This window comes from Protopterus annectens, chromosome 3.part1 (genome assembly GCF_019279795.1).
Source record: "Protopterus annectens isolate FY-2018-M chromosome 3.part1, PAN1.0, whole genome shotgun sequence".
Classification (NCBI taxonomy): Eukaryota; Metazoa; Chordata; order Ceratodontiformes; family Protopteridae; genus Protopterus; species Protopterus annectens.
Window position 1 is genome coordinate 480,067,175 of NC_056732.1, and position 14,601 is coordinate 480,081,775.

The 14,601-nt window shown below is 36.1% G+C and overlaps 1 protein-coding gene across 2 annotated transcripts in view; it reads left to right on the forward strand.

The window, feature by feature from the left end:
* Nucleotides 1-14,601, forward strand: part of COL14A1 (collagen type XIV alpha 1 chain) — a gene marked incomplete at its 3' end in the record, with an annotated part of 1,869,522 nt that overhangs the window by 1,269,031 nt on the left and 585,890 nt on the right.

Below are 14,601 nucleotides of genomic sequence, written 5' to 3' on the forward strand. Positions count from 1 at the left end.
GTGTGTGTGTGTGTGTGTGTGTGTGTGTGTGTGTGTGTGTGTGTGTGTGTGTATATATATATATATATATATATATATATATCTCAGAAGACCGCCTGGCCGGGACCCAGAGAAGATCGAGTGCAGAGAGACCGACCCGACAGATGAAAGCACCGGCTTGAGGGATGCCCGACATGGGAAAAAGCTGTATAATGCGGGTAGTGACGGACGTTAGGGTGTGATAGGGGTGGGTTAAGAGTGAGTTAGGGTTAGGGGCGGGGTCAGGTAGTGTGTCATAGGTAGTGATTGTGTTTGGGTTAGAGGGGGGATAAGAGTTTTAGGGGTTAGGGGTGGTAGTTTAGGGTAGTGTCATAAGTGGCGGGAGTTAGGAGGTAGGGGGGGGGGATAAGTGAGTTGGGGTTAGGGAGGCGGGTTTGTGTGTCGGGTTGTAGGTAGTTGTAGGGGTTGGGTTTTGGGTTTAGGGAGGGTAGGTAGTGGTGTGTGTTTGTTTTGGTGTGTTTTTGTTGTGTTTTGTGGTTTTGGTGTGTGTGTGTGTGTGTGTGTGTGTGTGTGTGTGTGTGTGTGTGTTTCCTCTCTCTCTCTCTATATATATATATATATATATATATATATATATATATATATATATATTATATATACAAGTAACAGATTAGATATAGTTATATATAGATATATGTATATGTATATGTATGAAAATACATATCTGTGTCGATATACATACACACACAAATGCAAACATTATAAATTCATAAACATTTTTATTAAGTATAGTAACATTATGCTTTTATTTATCTTAAACTCCAGTTCTACTACTTTCTAATAAAACTTGAGTATGGGTTTACAAGCTGGTGCTTATCACTTCATTTGACATGTCCTGGCAACTTAGTTTCTTAATATATAAGGTAATACATGACATTTGATGTAGGATTCTCTAGCCCATACCTGTTTTCACAAACCACAGCCTTTATTTTTCATTATATATACCAAGTATAATATAAAATTGTAATATTATAAATATTATTGTATTTATATTAATTGTTTCCCTTATATTTTGTATTAGTTGAGATTTGTATGGAATTGAGTTTTACTATGTATGCTTATTTACTAATTATTATCGTTTGTGTTAAAAATTATAATTATATATGTGATAAATATGGCTAAAGGTATAGATGGATATAGATAATATAGATAAAGGGTACTCTCTCTTTGTTGTAATTAGGTCCCTATGTCTCATGATATAACTGACCTTAAATACTGAAGTATTGCCAATTATCACTGCTTAGTTCTTAAGTTTGAAACTAATATATGTTTGCATGCTACACAGATTAAACATTTAATAATTCATCTTACCTGTACAAATTAACGTTAAGATATTTTTTATAAAAGAAGAGGAATTTTACAGATATATTAAAGACGTTTAATATTCAGGCTAATACAATCCCAAGCCCAGTGCAGAATTCCAAAAGAACACTCACTGTTAATTGAATTCCTGCTGTAAGTCTACATTGCTGATGCATAAAAAAGAAGAAAAAGAAGTCACATATTCCAGTCTTTAAATATGGTTCTATGAGCCCCCACCATGAAGTAGTCAGACAGAGGGTCCATTTCATAAAATGCTGAAGTCTTAATCATATTTAAGCCACATATAGTTAATTTGCTAAGCATGAATGTTGTGTAAGTAATCACTGCTAAACTTACTTTGAGCGCTTTCCTAAAAGGCTTCTTTAAACTATCTATTTTTCACTTAATAGGCTCTTTTCCTTGCCTTGAATGCTGTTGTAATGATCACACTTATTTGACAGTTGGCTTAAGTTAAGGCACCTGTGATATATATTAGCTTTGATGTCTTCCAGTGTCTTGGAATCATGGCCTTTAATGTTTTCTGCTTGTACTCTTTTACATGGGATGGCTCTGCTTTTTTTTTTTACTTATAAAAATTGCATATGTTTGTTTGCTAATCTCTTTCTGCTGAAGAAATGTTATTTGTTTACAATGAAATCCTTTGCATGCCTTTTTGTTCTTCTGCATACAGTCATGACTCTCAATTTTTGTTGTAATGATTCTCCATAGTTTTAGTTCCAGGCTACTTTTCCCAACCAAAACTTGTATTCAGTCATTAATTTACATTATCTTCAAGACACAGATACATATCAGAATTGTGTCACTAAGTTTAGGATTAAGATGTTTTTTAATAAGCTTTGCAGCTGTACGTAAGGCTTCCCCACAGCTTTTCCAGAACTCCAGAGACCTTCATTAGATACATCTCCGACTACCACAACGTGTATAATAGTTTTCCCCCAGGACTTTTATATCACATGCTGTCAGAGTGCCTACAGTTCATATATTTTTTTTTAATTTCCTCCAACTTAGTTTGATGCAAGTACTGATTTTTTTAATCTTCTTATATTCAGTAATCCTTTAAACATTTTAATCCTGTAGAATTCTTTATCGAACTAGGTTTTGTTATATCATGAAATGAAAGCCAAATACACTAAGTGGTTCTAAAGTTTTAATAATCCAAACTCCACGCTAAGACAGCAGCATAAGAGCATACACGTGTGCAGCTCTTAAGCTGCAAAGTGTTTTTGCATACAAGTGGTTGCTTTTGTTATGTTAAGCATTCATCAAAACACATTTAAAGAGTGGAATGTACAGCACTGTATTTCCTTTTTTTTTTCTTTCCCTTTTTTAATGCGTACATCAGCAATGTAGACTTCCCATAGTACATAAACAAGAAATGAAGGAAAAAGATAAAACTAATTTGATTCAAATGCTAATTATAAGTCCTTCACAGCTATGAAATAATGTAGTAGCTAAGCATAAGATTAATTTGTACAAAATGTTGCAGTATAAAACATGACAACTCAAAAGGAAAAGTAAAGAAATACATGAAAGTGTAGTATGTGGTTATCAAATAAATGATTAATTTGTTAAAGTTTGAGTATGAAATGTACACTGTGCAGCGTTTATCCATGCTCTGCTTTTGTGTAAAAGAAGATAGACAAAGTACCAGAGCAACCACCCGTTAGTGGAGACACTTAAAATGAAAATACATTTTTCCTTCTAAGCCTATAGCATGAAAAAATAAGTAAGGTCTCAGTAGTAACTGCTATAGAAGATGGTATAGAAATTCCATACACAAATAAAACTGTGCTCGTATCATCATCTATCCCCACCTCTGTGCAGAGTCAATAATTATATGTTGCAAAATTTCACTTGCCAGTAAAGATTATCATATCTGCTATTTTACCATGGGTGTTCAGTGCATCATTTAATATAAACTAAAACTTGCTTGGGATAATGAAAGGGCATTCATTTCCTATAGATAATCAATCAATTAATATTAGGTTTGAGTCACTATTTAACACATTGTTACATTATGTAACAAGCATAGCAAATCAGCCGTAATCAGAAACAAATGAGGTGTACACATGAATGTAAAGCAGCAGGATAAAGAACTGTTGTCTATAAAGAATGTAAAACAATTAAATGCAGAGTGGAGGGCCCTGAGGTCCATTTCATGAAATGTTGAAGTCTGTCTGTCTTTCGGCTTTTCCCGGTTAGGGGTCGCCACAGCGGAACTCCGATCCGCTAATGATTGGCAGTAGATTTTTACGTGCTGGCTTGCCGGGCCTAACGCACAACCTTCAGCAAAGGAACGCCCATTCACGCATGTCGACACACAGAAGACACTCTAACTGAGAATCGAACGTGCAACGTCTAACTCTGAGGCGACAACTACAGACCTTTAATTGTTGTTTCTTCAGGAATTTGTTGTTTTTCCTGTTCCATGGGAAGAGTAATGCTGCCCAACCTCAGTAAGATTCAGACAGTTGTTTAAAGACTCTGTATCATTGGTTCTTATTACTGAGAATGGCTCCTGCTGCTTTAATATAAAGTGTTTTACATGGCTGTACTATGAGTCAAGTGGTGCAGCTGAATATATTACCGTACACCTAGACTGCTTTGCATAGAGAGCATATCATTGGCTGTGACAGTCCATATGTCTGCAAACATATTAGTCCTTTGTTTTCTACTGTATAAATAAGGTTGTCATGGCAACTTGTAATTTATGTAACTGTGCGTTTAACTTTGAAGGCGTATCAAATGTAATCAGCACTTTACACAGCTGTACTTGATATCACAGAGTTGTGTCTGAAGAAAAGAATTCTGTTTAGTAAAACAATTTAGGTGCACAGTTTTACAAAGTTATTATTGCAGCTTTACATAGATGAATAGCAGTGAGAAGGTTTGCATGGAATTGCAGTTAAGCACATTTTACCTTGACTTACATCAAAATAACCATCTAACTTCTTTGTGTTTCTTAATCTTAAATTCAGTTTAAACATCTGAATTATAAGTCATAATGAAGCCATTGCACAGTTACTGCTTTGCCATTCTAGTTAAGAATAGGTACATTGTATAGTCTAACAAGTGTTTGATATGCAGGAGGATTTATGTTTATTAACTAGCAAACTGCAGTCTGTAAAAGCTTTTGTAAATATAGAGAATCATTAAAACAGAGAGCGGTGTGAATGTTGTACAGTCTCTGGTACAGGAAGATGCAATTAAAAAACAGCAAATTCAAATTGCCCTGATAAAACTTTACAAGTAAATGTTATTTTGGATATGTATTTATCATTCACCACTTAAAAACTAATGTAGGTTGTCAGTCATTGAAACGGGTATGCACTCATATTAGAAAAAAAAGTAAAAAGAAAAAGGAAATATTTTGAAGGAGAGTACAACCTACTGATGATAGCTAAGAGTGCGATTGTTCTTACAGTTTGACCGGCACTACTGATTAAATAGCTGTGAATCAAGGGTTGAGGGTTGCATGGCATCAGTTTAATTAAAAATGTTTCAAAAGTAGAGATTCAAATTCAAATATTCAAAATCAGAAAGTTTGAAACCATTTTATCTAGTCAGGTATTTTTCAAAAATGCACAGAACATTCTACAAGATATAACTTCTAACAGTGTTTATTAGAGAACCAGTTACCACCATACAGAGCACAACAGCAGAACCATAATTCTCATAGCACTAACCATAATCCTGACTCTTCCTCTATCTCTAAACCCAATTCACTGATGTCAAAACTAGACTTGACCAAAAATCTAATCCTGGACTCTGTGATCCTAAATCAAAGTGTAATCCAAGTCCTAACCAAGCTACTAACCCCAAACAGAAATCACATTACCAAAGCTACACTCAGAACTCCAATATGAATACCAAGTTTAACTCTAAAGTATGACTTTTCATTCATTACAATATTGACACAAACAAAACTTTGCTCAATGGAACATTTACACAAATCAAATTTCAACAATTAGATTTGAGCAAACTGACTTTGAACAACAACAGGTATTAAAACATTGCATACTAGCAAGCTAATAACTAGTATTTGCTAGTCACTCCTGGAAGGTAATGTTTAGTGTTTATTGTTGAATTGTGGCAAAGGATCTCAAAATAGGTTATTAGAAGCTAATCTCCAAGTTATTGCAATCCAGTAGACATTGTCACCAAACCACTGGTTGGGTACATGGGCACTGAGGAACTCACCCTGGTTAAACATATGATTCCAGGTAGGTCATTATCTCTGGTAGGGCTAGAGTATGAGTTAAAAGTACTATCTAGATTTATGTATGATATTTCATCATGTAGGCGCTTAAATATCTATATCAAATCAGCCATGACAAGCCTGTAGTAGACTGAGAAAAGTTGGAACTCTCTCAAAAGATCTTCGTATTTAAATTCCATAACTGATCTTACAATTTTAATAAAATACTGTTGGTATGTTCATGGTTATTTCTGTTATTCATATTATCAGAATGAGAGCCATAAGCATACAATAATATTGCTCTTATCATCATATTGCACAAGGGAAGGAGACCTGTCTATTATCTAACGGTAAAAGAGTGGTTGTTTTCATTATGCTGTAGCATTTCATTGTTCATTTATATGACCTTCCAAACCAAAGACATAAGTTAGTATAACATCAAGATCTATATCGCTATTACAGTCAAATAATAACTGATTACCTAATGTGTAAAGGTGTTTTCAGTTATTGCTTCCAGTATGAGGCATTGTACTATTTTGGTAATTAAAGGTGATCTTATTTTTAGTACTACATAAGTGGAAATCATTCAATACATTCTATAGTGGTATTTGACCAGATCCTAAGCAAGCAATTTTGATATCAGCAAATTTAGCCAAACAGCAGTGCTGAACCAATGGAAGACTGGAGATATTGATATAAAATCGATTCGGACAATTTAAGCCCACTACTGATACCTGGGGCATACCACCCAAGATTCTAAATTAATCAGATAAAATGTTTTTATTCTGTATCTGGTAACTTCTGGGTTTAGCCATTCAGTGACCCATTTAATAATATACCTATTATGGCCACTTCCAGCAAGAGTATTTTATGCTATTTCCTGAGTGGCAGTGTCAAAAGCCCTGGATATATCAAGGAAAACAACATTCACAGGAATTCCAGAACTGAAGGATTTAGTTACTTCCAAATAAAAGGACATTAGGTTTATCATGGAAATTTATCCCATCAACAACCCAGATTGATTTATATCAACGTGTGAACTTGATCTATATTTATCCATCAGTTGTAGTAACACACATTCATATGTTTTCTCTATTAAACTAGTTAGACTAATACGTTAATAATTACTGATGCTAGTCTTATATCTCCCCTTGTGTAATAGGGATTACATGAGCTTTATTCAAAACTTCTGGAACAAATCCAAATTCATGTGATGGAACAAATAAGTCAAGACTGAAATTAGCTGTTTATCAATCATCCATAAAAAAGGCTGCTTATATCATCTAAACCTGGTGCAGCATCTTTGTTTGTCTGTCTGAAGCTTCTTAGGTTCATAGGTTCATAGGTAGATACTAGGCTATTGGCCCTAGGGCCTATACAAGCCTAGCCAAAAATGTACCCTGGCTTTCCCCACCCAAGAAAATTATTTTCCTGTGCCCCTGTCAAGCAGAACCAAAGAAGTGATCCCCGGGGTGAATTTCCTATTACCCATCCAATTATGAAGATTTTTCTTGAAGAGTACTAATGAGGAGCTCTGTTTGACATAGATAGGTAGTCTGTTCCAGAGTATGGGAAGTGTCTGGGACAGGAATCCATCCCTCCAGCATGTTCTGTTTATTGTGGTGACAAGGTTTAGGTCCCTAGAGCATGTAGCTTGGAGGGATTGGGATTTCTTTAAGTGGAGCATGTCCAACAGCTCTGGGTTTGACATAGCTTTGTATGTTAGGCAGAGATCCCCTCTGAGTAGGCGATATGCGACGGAGTAAAGCTGGAGTTTTTTGAGACGGTCTGCATAGGGCATGTGTTTGAGGCTGGTAATCCTCTTTGTGAGGTATTTCTATGGCCTTTCCAGTTGTTGTAGATGTCTTGTGAGGTACATACCAAAAGGGGCGTTGTACTCTATAATGGGTCTAATGGGTGATGAGTAGAGGGGAACAATGACCTCTTTTTTTCTGGATGAGAAACCTTTTGTGATGAGGTGTGCCACGTAGAAGGATTTCCTGACCACTTTGGCGATGTGATTATCAAAGGAGAGACTACTGTCCACCTGTGTCCCAAGGTCTCTTATCACACTTTCAGTGTTAAGTAGACTACCGCCTATGTGGTAGTTCATGGGTACAGAATTTTTACCAAAGGGGATGACAATGCACTTTTTGGCACTGAGCTTGAGACCATGTCTTTGACACCAGGCAAATGTCTCAGTGAGGCCCTTTTGTAGGATGTCCACATCATTAGGAGTTTCAATTATGGCTCCTAGTTTGCAGTCATCTGTGAATTTAGTTAGCCAAAGACCTTCTGTGTTAGCCTGTACTTCAGAGAAGTAGATACCAAACAGGAGAGGACCCAGGACTGAACCCTGTGGTACTCCACTTGTCACTGGTCTGAAGTCTGATTTGGAGTCTGCTACTTTCACAGTGTGGGTTCTTTCAGTAAGACAGTTGGCAACCCATCTTGTGACATAGGGATTTATACCTACTTTAGTGAGTTTATCTATAATTCCAGAGTGGGGGATAGTGTCGAACGCCTTGGCGAGATCTAGGTTGGCTGTGTGAACCACCTTTTCCCATTGTCTCTGAAATAGTGGGACAAGAACTGGAAAAGAAAGGAATATTTTTGTTTGATAAATTATTATAGTCTTTAAAAATCAAAGCAATACACTTGGCAACATCTTTGCTGTCATTCATACTTCTGACCATATATTTTAGTGAGATATTACAGCAGCCTTCATTGGCTGTTTATGCTTAAAATGCTTTTTATTATTATTAGTGAAATCACCTATATTGTATTCATATTTTCTCTCAGCTTTCCTTATAGATTTCCATCATTCTACGATATTTGATCTATATCTCAATTTGTTTGTATCAGCAGGACATATCCAACATCTCATTTTTCATTTTGAAAGTCTCACTAAATAATTTATCTACCATAGAAGGTTATTTTTTTATTTTATGAGACTTTTTTCCCAAAGGAATATAGGAGTTTTCTTACTTGCTTGATTTAAATAAAATAAATCCAGTTATCTTTTACACTTGAGTTCTTTATTTTATCATGACAGTTTCATTGATATTGTCGATGACATCATAATCACCTTATTTAGTAGTTGGGTAATACATAGCAGGAAAGGCTCGAAGGTTCCTTATAAGGGTGAACAAAGTTTCACTGTTGTTTTCATGCTAAATGTCAGAATGTGGGATGTGAGTTATAGGAATAAGAAAGGGCATTTCTGTACTGAAAGACTAAGCTTACAATTGCATATGTGAGGTCAGGTGATGTTAAGCGTTGTTCTCTGTGCAAAATGCAAGAGTGAACACTGTAGCAGATACATATTCCATAAAAGACTACTAGAAAATTTATTCTGTGGGAAATATTTAAGATAATATGATCCAATTACTGTATTTCAAAGTCGTTTTGTATATCATCATGAGCCCTATTTTTACATTTTAACATGGAGTCAGGGGGTCATGCAAACAGGCACCACTTCTGTCAGTTCAAGGCCACTTTCTTGCATTCTTTGATAGCCATATCCTTGTGATTCAAATCTTCTCTCACAACATCCATCCATCCCTTTGGTGGGTGTCTTCATCTCCCTTTACCTTGTTCCTGGTCTCTCCCAAATTTGCTTTGTACATGAATTAAAATAAATGAAATCACTGCACATGAATACTCAGCAAAAACAGCAAAGTCAGGAAACAGTAAAACAAGACAGATAGCACAAACTGTAACAGAACCATAAATCAGAACAAAACTTCTTTGTTATAGACTCCACCAGTGGATCCAATATAACATATAATTCCATTGTTTATAGGTGCATGTTAAAAAGGACTTTATAACAAGTTAATATAATACTAATTGAAAACATCTGGGAGCTCTGCACAGAGCAACATTAGGAATTCAGTGTTGTTGAGCAGGTATTTTATTTTAGTTTGTAGGGTCTAGGGAATGTAAGGATAAGTATACAGAGCAGGGAACTGTTTCTGATTCTATAAGGATAGGTGGAATTATTGAAGTGCTGATGAGTACATGGCTATGAGATTCCCTTCCTCTGACAATACTGTTGAAGCTTAGATAAGTCATAAACATATCAGTGACAGGGATGTTTACTTCATCACCACTGCATCCGTAAATGGTTCTCTATATCATTTCATGAGCTTTACTCGTAACAGACATAGATAAGGGGGATAACCAGAAAGGTGAAGTGTCACCTGCATTCAGCTGGTATTGCTCAGTGAAGCAAGACAAACTTTCAGACAAATAGAAGGCCATGTTTGATATAAAAATCAGATTCTTCTGCTGGGAAATGAAGATGCATACCATGGGAAGGAGTAGTGTACAATGAACACCTTAACTTGAGCAAAGTCTTTGGTAGGTGCATGTTTCATTGTCAAGCGTATGATACTGGACATCAATAATTTTGAATAATGGAACCCTATATTAATATACATGACCTCAGAATGGATTGAGAAATAAGTCAAGAAAGCAGACAATTCAGAAGTGGACATATGATGAAATGAGTAGAGCTACCAGATGGGCAGTGAAGATGATGGTGACCAGTAACATCAATATTTGATAAGCAAAGTAAAATTGATTAATACCTGATGAAAAAAATAACTTCATAAGAAATAAAAGTCAATTAAAAAGGAGTCCAAGAGACAGTGCAATGAGAAACTTTTTTTCATCCTACCAATGTTGACTTTGGGTGCCCCATACTTATACGCAATAGTTCCCCCTCTCCATAGCTGCCACACCTTACCAGGCTCCCTAGTCTGTAATGTACTGGAAGATCTCCCTATGGGGAGAGCACCATATGCATTGAATCAAGATAGAGAGAGAGAGAGAGAGAGAGAGTGCTTTAAGGCATCACTTTAAATATTTTAATGAGAAAATGCTGAGATATTTCAACTTGCGTTATATGTTTAGACAAGTACATACCAAAAAGGGTTATTATACTCTATTATGGGCCTGATGAGGTGGGAGTAGCAGGCCTGATAGCTTCCTTAAATCTTGCAGACAAACCCCTGGTAATTAGTCTGGATACACAAAACAATCAGTTCATTGTCAGTGAAAGCGTCCAGACCCTAATAGCTGAGCCAACTTTCAAAGGGGTGTCACTTAAGTTGTAGGTATATGGATACCCGGTTTTGCAAAAGGACACACGGTTGCATTTGTGAGTTAATGACAGCTCCAAATTTGTAGTCATCTGCAAACTTTGTCAGCCACAGACCCTTAATGTCAGCCTTGAGATCAGAGAAGTAAATACTAAAGAGAAGTTGTCCTGGGACAAATCCCTGGAGGATAGTGCTGATAACTAATTTTTTCAAAGCAATTTATATCTGTGTGTGTGTGTGTGTGTGTGTGTGTGTGTGTGTGTGTGTGTGTGTGTGTGTGTCTGTGTGTACACATATATATATATATATATATATATATATATATATATATATATGTGTGTGTGTGTATATATGTATACATATATATATATATATATATATATATATATATGTATATATATATATATATATAGACACACACACGCACACACACACACACACACATACACATATGGATCTACTTTTAATGAATGAAAGTACGATCCACCGAATTTTAATTACCTGACATTAATCCACCGAAACTCCACTTAAACGAACCAACGGACTGCTGAATTCCTTTCACAGGGAAATTGACCACCATGGAAACCAAATGAAATGGAAAACAACTAAGCCCACCAAAGTGGGGGAGCTTCACCCCCCACACCCATCATATTGGGGGCTTCACCCCCTACGTAAATATACCAACTCCAAGGTTGCAGTACACGGAGAGAGGGCACATTTCACCATGGTTGTCAAGTGGTTCCTTTCCCTGTGAAAGGAAATCGGCAGTCCATTAGTTCGTTTAAGTGGAGTTTCGATGGATTAAGGTCAGGTAAGTAAAATTCGGTGGATTGTACTTTCGTTCATTGAGAGTAGATCCATATATATATATATATATATATATATATATATATATATATATATATATATATTATATACACATAATATATATTATATATAATATATATAAATATATATATATATATATATATATATATATATATGTAAACACACAACCCAGGTACAGATGGAGGGAACAGCAAATAGCAAATTCAGCAAGTAGCAAATTCAAATGCGTTATGTAACAGCAGAAATCAGTTGAAGCAAAATAAATCCAACGTCAAACAGTAATCCATAGAACGAATTTATTGACAGTCCTGCCGCTTCTTCCGACCAAACAAAAACAAAGACAGTTACCAAAATTCATTTAAATACAAGATTTAAAAAACATCACTTCCTGTCTCAATGAGATCACATCCTTAACAAAGCTAACTAATGCAATCACAGTTACCAAAATTCAATTAAATACTAGATTTAAAAAACATCACTTCCTGTCTCAATGAGATCACATCCTTAACAAAGCTAACTAATGCAATCACAGGGTAAAGCAACAGCTAGTGAAGGCATATAGCAGGAATTACAGAAATTATCTAATAGATCTAGAGATGGCCTCAATGAAACACATTCATTGAGACCTCTATGAGAATCCACTTAGTCTCTGCAGCTTCAGTATAATTAACCAAATCACCTCAGACTGATAGGCTGAACATGCAGTACCTGAAATAGAAAGGTATGGTTAGCAAATGAAAGCATATGTTTCGCTATAGCACTACAAGAATCAGATCTAGCATAACAATATAGGTGGTCCCTAACCCGTTCTCTAAGGGATCTATTAGATTTGCCAAAATAGAACATGAAACATGACTGGCAGCAAGCTACATAAACAATATTACGAGTATTGCAATCCGAATTACATCTGATCTCCCATAGCCTGCCATCATTGGGGTTGCGAAAAAATCGCGATGTGTCTATGTGGATACATTGAGGGTATGAACCACATTTCTTAGTACCATAGTCTAAAATCTCACCACTCAAACCATCCCCTATGATCAAATTAGGGAAACACAGCTGTTGCTTCAGATTCTTAGAGTTACTAAAAACATAGCGTGGGCAATTGCCTACAACGTGTCCCTATCTACAGTTAAAATATTCCAATTGTCAAATATAACCTTCTGAACCAGAGGCATGTTCTTAGCAAAAGGCATTACAATAGGTATTTGTTTTGTATCTCCCTGTGACTTATGAAGAGGGTGTGTGATAGTTGGAATAATACGGTCTACCAACATTAGGTCTAAGTTTAATGACATCATTACAAATAGAGTTAACTTGATCATGGAGGTAGCCTCTGTCTTGAAACTGATCCTTTAACTTAAATAGCTCAGATTGAAACAAAGTGTCCTCAGAGCAAAAACTCTAAGTGCCTGTCCTCTAATAATGTTACCAAATGTTCTAGGATGATGCATGCTATCAGAGGACAAATATGAGGCTGTGTGACAGGGTTTCCTAAAAACATTAGTTTTAAGAGCCCCATCTTCCCTGTAAACTGTAACATCTAAATAATTAATTGCCACCATTGAATGTTCTAGTGTAAACTTCAAAAATCCATCTAAGCTGTTAATATATTCAAAAAACTGTAAAAGAGAATCACTAGTGCCATGCCAAAGGAGAAAGAGGTCATCCACAAATCGTCTATAGAAGATGTGTGGACAGGTCAAGATGACCTCTCTCTCCCATGCCACCATAACAAGGTTGGCGTAAGAATTGGCACAACTTGTGCCCATGGCAACGCCAGTAGATTGCTTATAAACCTTGTCTAGAAACATAAAATAATTATTTTCTAGCACTGTTTCAAGAAGTAAACCCAAAAAATCAGCTTCAGTTGTTGATAAAGTTTCATATAACAATGTCCTGACCAAGTCAACGCCTCTATTGTTGGGTATACACGTAAATAATGACGTGACATCCATGGTCACCAGTTCTAAGCCATCCACGATGCCATATTCATTAACAAACTCAAACAAATCACATAGAAAATGACCAGTATCTTTCAAGACATACTTGTTGCAGGCTAGTATCAACTTAAGCTTGGAATCTAGATAAACAGAGATAGGCTCGGTGAGCCATCCCTCACCCGCAACAATAGGTCTAAAAGGAGGTTTTTTAGCATATTTATGAATTTTTGGGAGGCCATTTATACGAGGTATCAAAGGAAAATCAACCAGGAAAAAATTATATAAATCATCAGTTATAATACCAAGAGATTTACATTCAAGTAACATATTATGTATGTTACCAAAAGAGATTTCAATGTCAGTAAATGAAGCAATTTCATAGGCATCAGTTTCAAGCATGGCTAGCATAGACTCAATATAAAACACTCTGTCCATCACTACCACACGACCACCCTTGTCCGCGGTTCGTATAATGATCTCATTGTTCTTTTTTAACAGAGAAAAAGCTTCGAACTCTATAGCATTCAAGTTATTAGGTATATCTAATGCTCCAGACTTAAAGTCACGATAGAGATCATTCTCAACACCTTTTAGAAATAGTTCCAAGTTTGGCCGTAAATGCGGATTCATTAAGCTTTTCTTTCTAAAACCATGCTCACCTGTATATGGATTGTCTTTATACAGAAGTTTCAAGTTTATGTTCCTGATAAATAGTCTAATAGCAAGCAGAAAATCGCTGATGTCAAGTTTCCTGCTGGGAATAAAAGATAGCCCCTTGCTGAGAACAGAGACTTCAGCTGCGGAAAGAACATGACTGGAAATGTTCCAGACTAATGAGGTAGACCCCACCTCTGTGCATGAACTGGATAATGAAGTTCTGCATTTGAATCCCGACGTTTGGCGCCTCTCCTCGGTTCCAGGTCTAACGATCTTTTCCTGCCCGTGCGAATCGGAAATGGGGCAGTTGGAAAATCCTGTGCATCATTACTACGTAATTTATCCAGTTGAATCTTACAGTACTGGTATGAGCAGTTGCCTCTTCAGGCAAACCTGGTGATGTTAAACGTGTTTCCGCTGGTGTAAAATACACCGAAGTCACCAACTTCGGAGTATTAGAGACATCTCTTAATTGATCATTAATGGTACTATCCTCCTTGTTATTTAG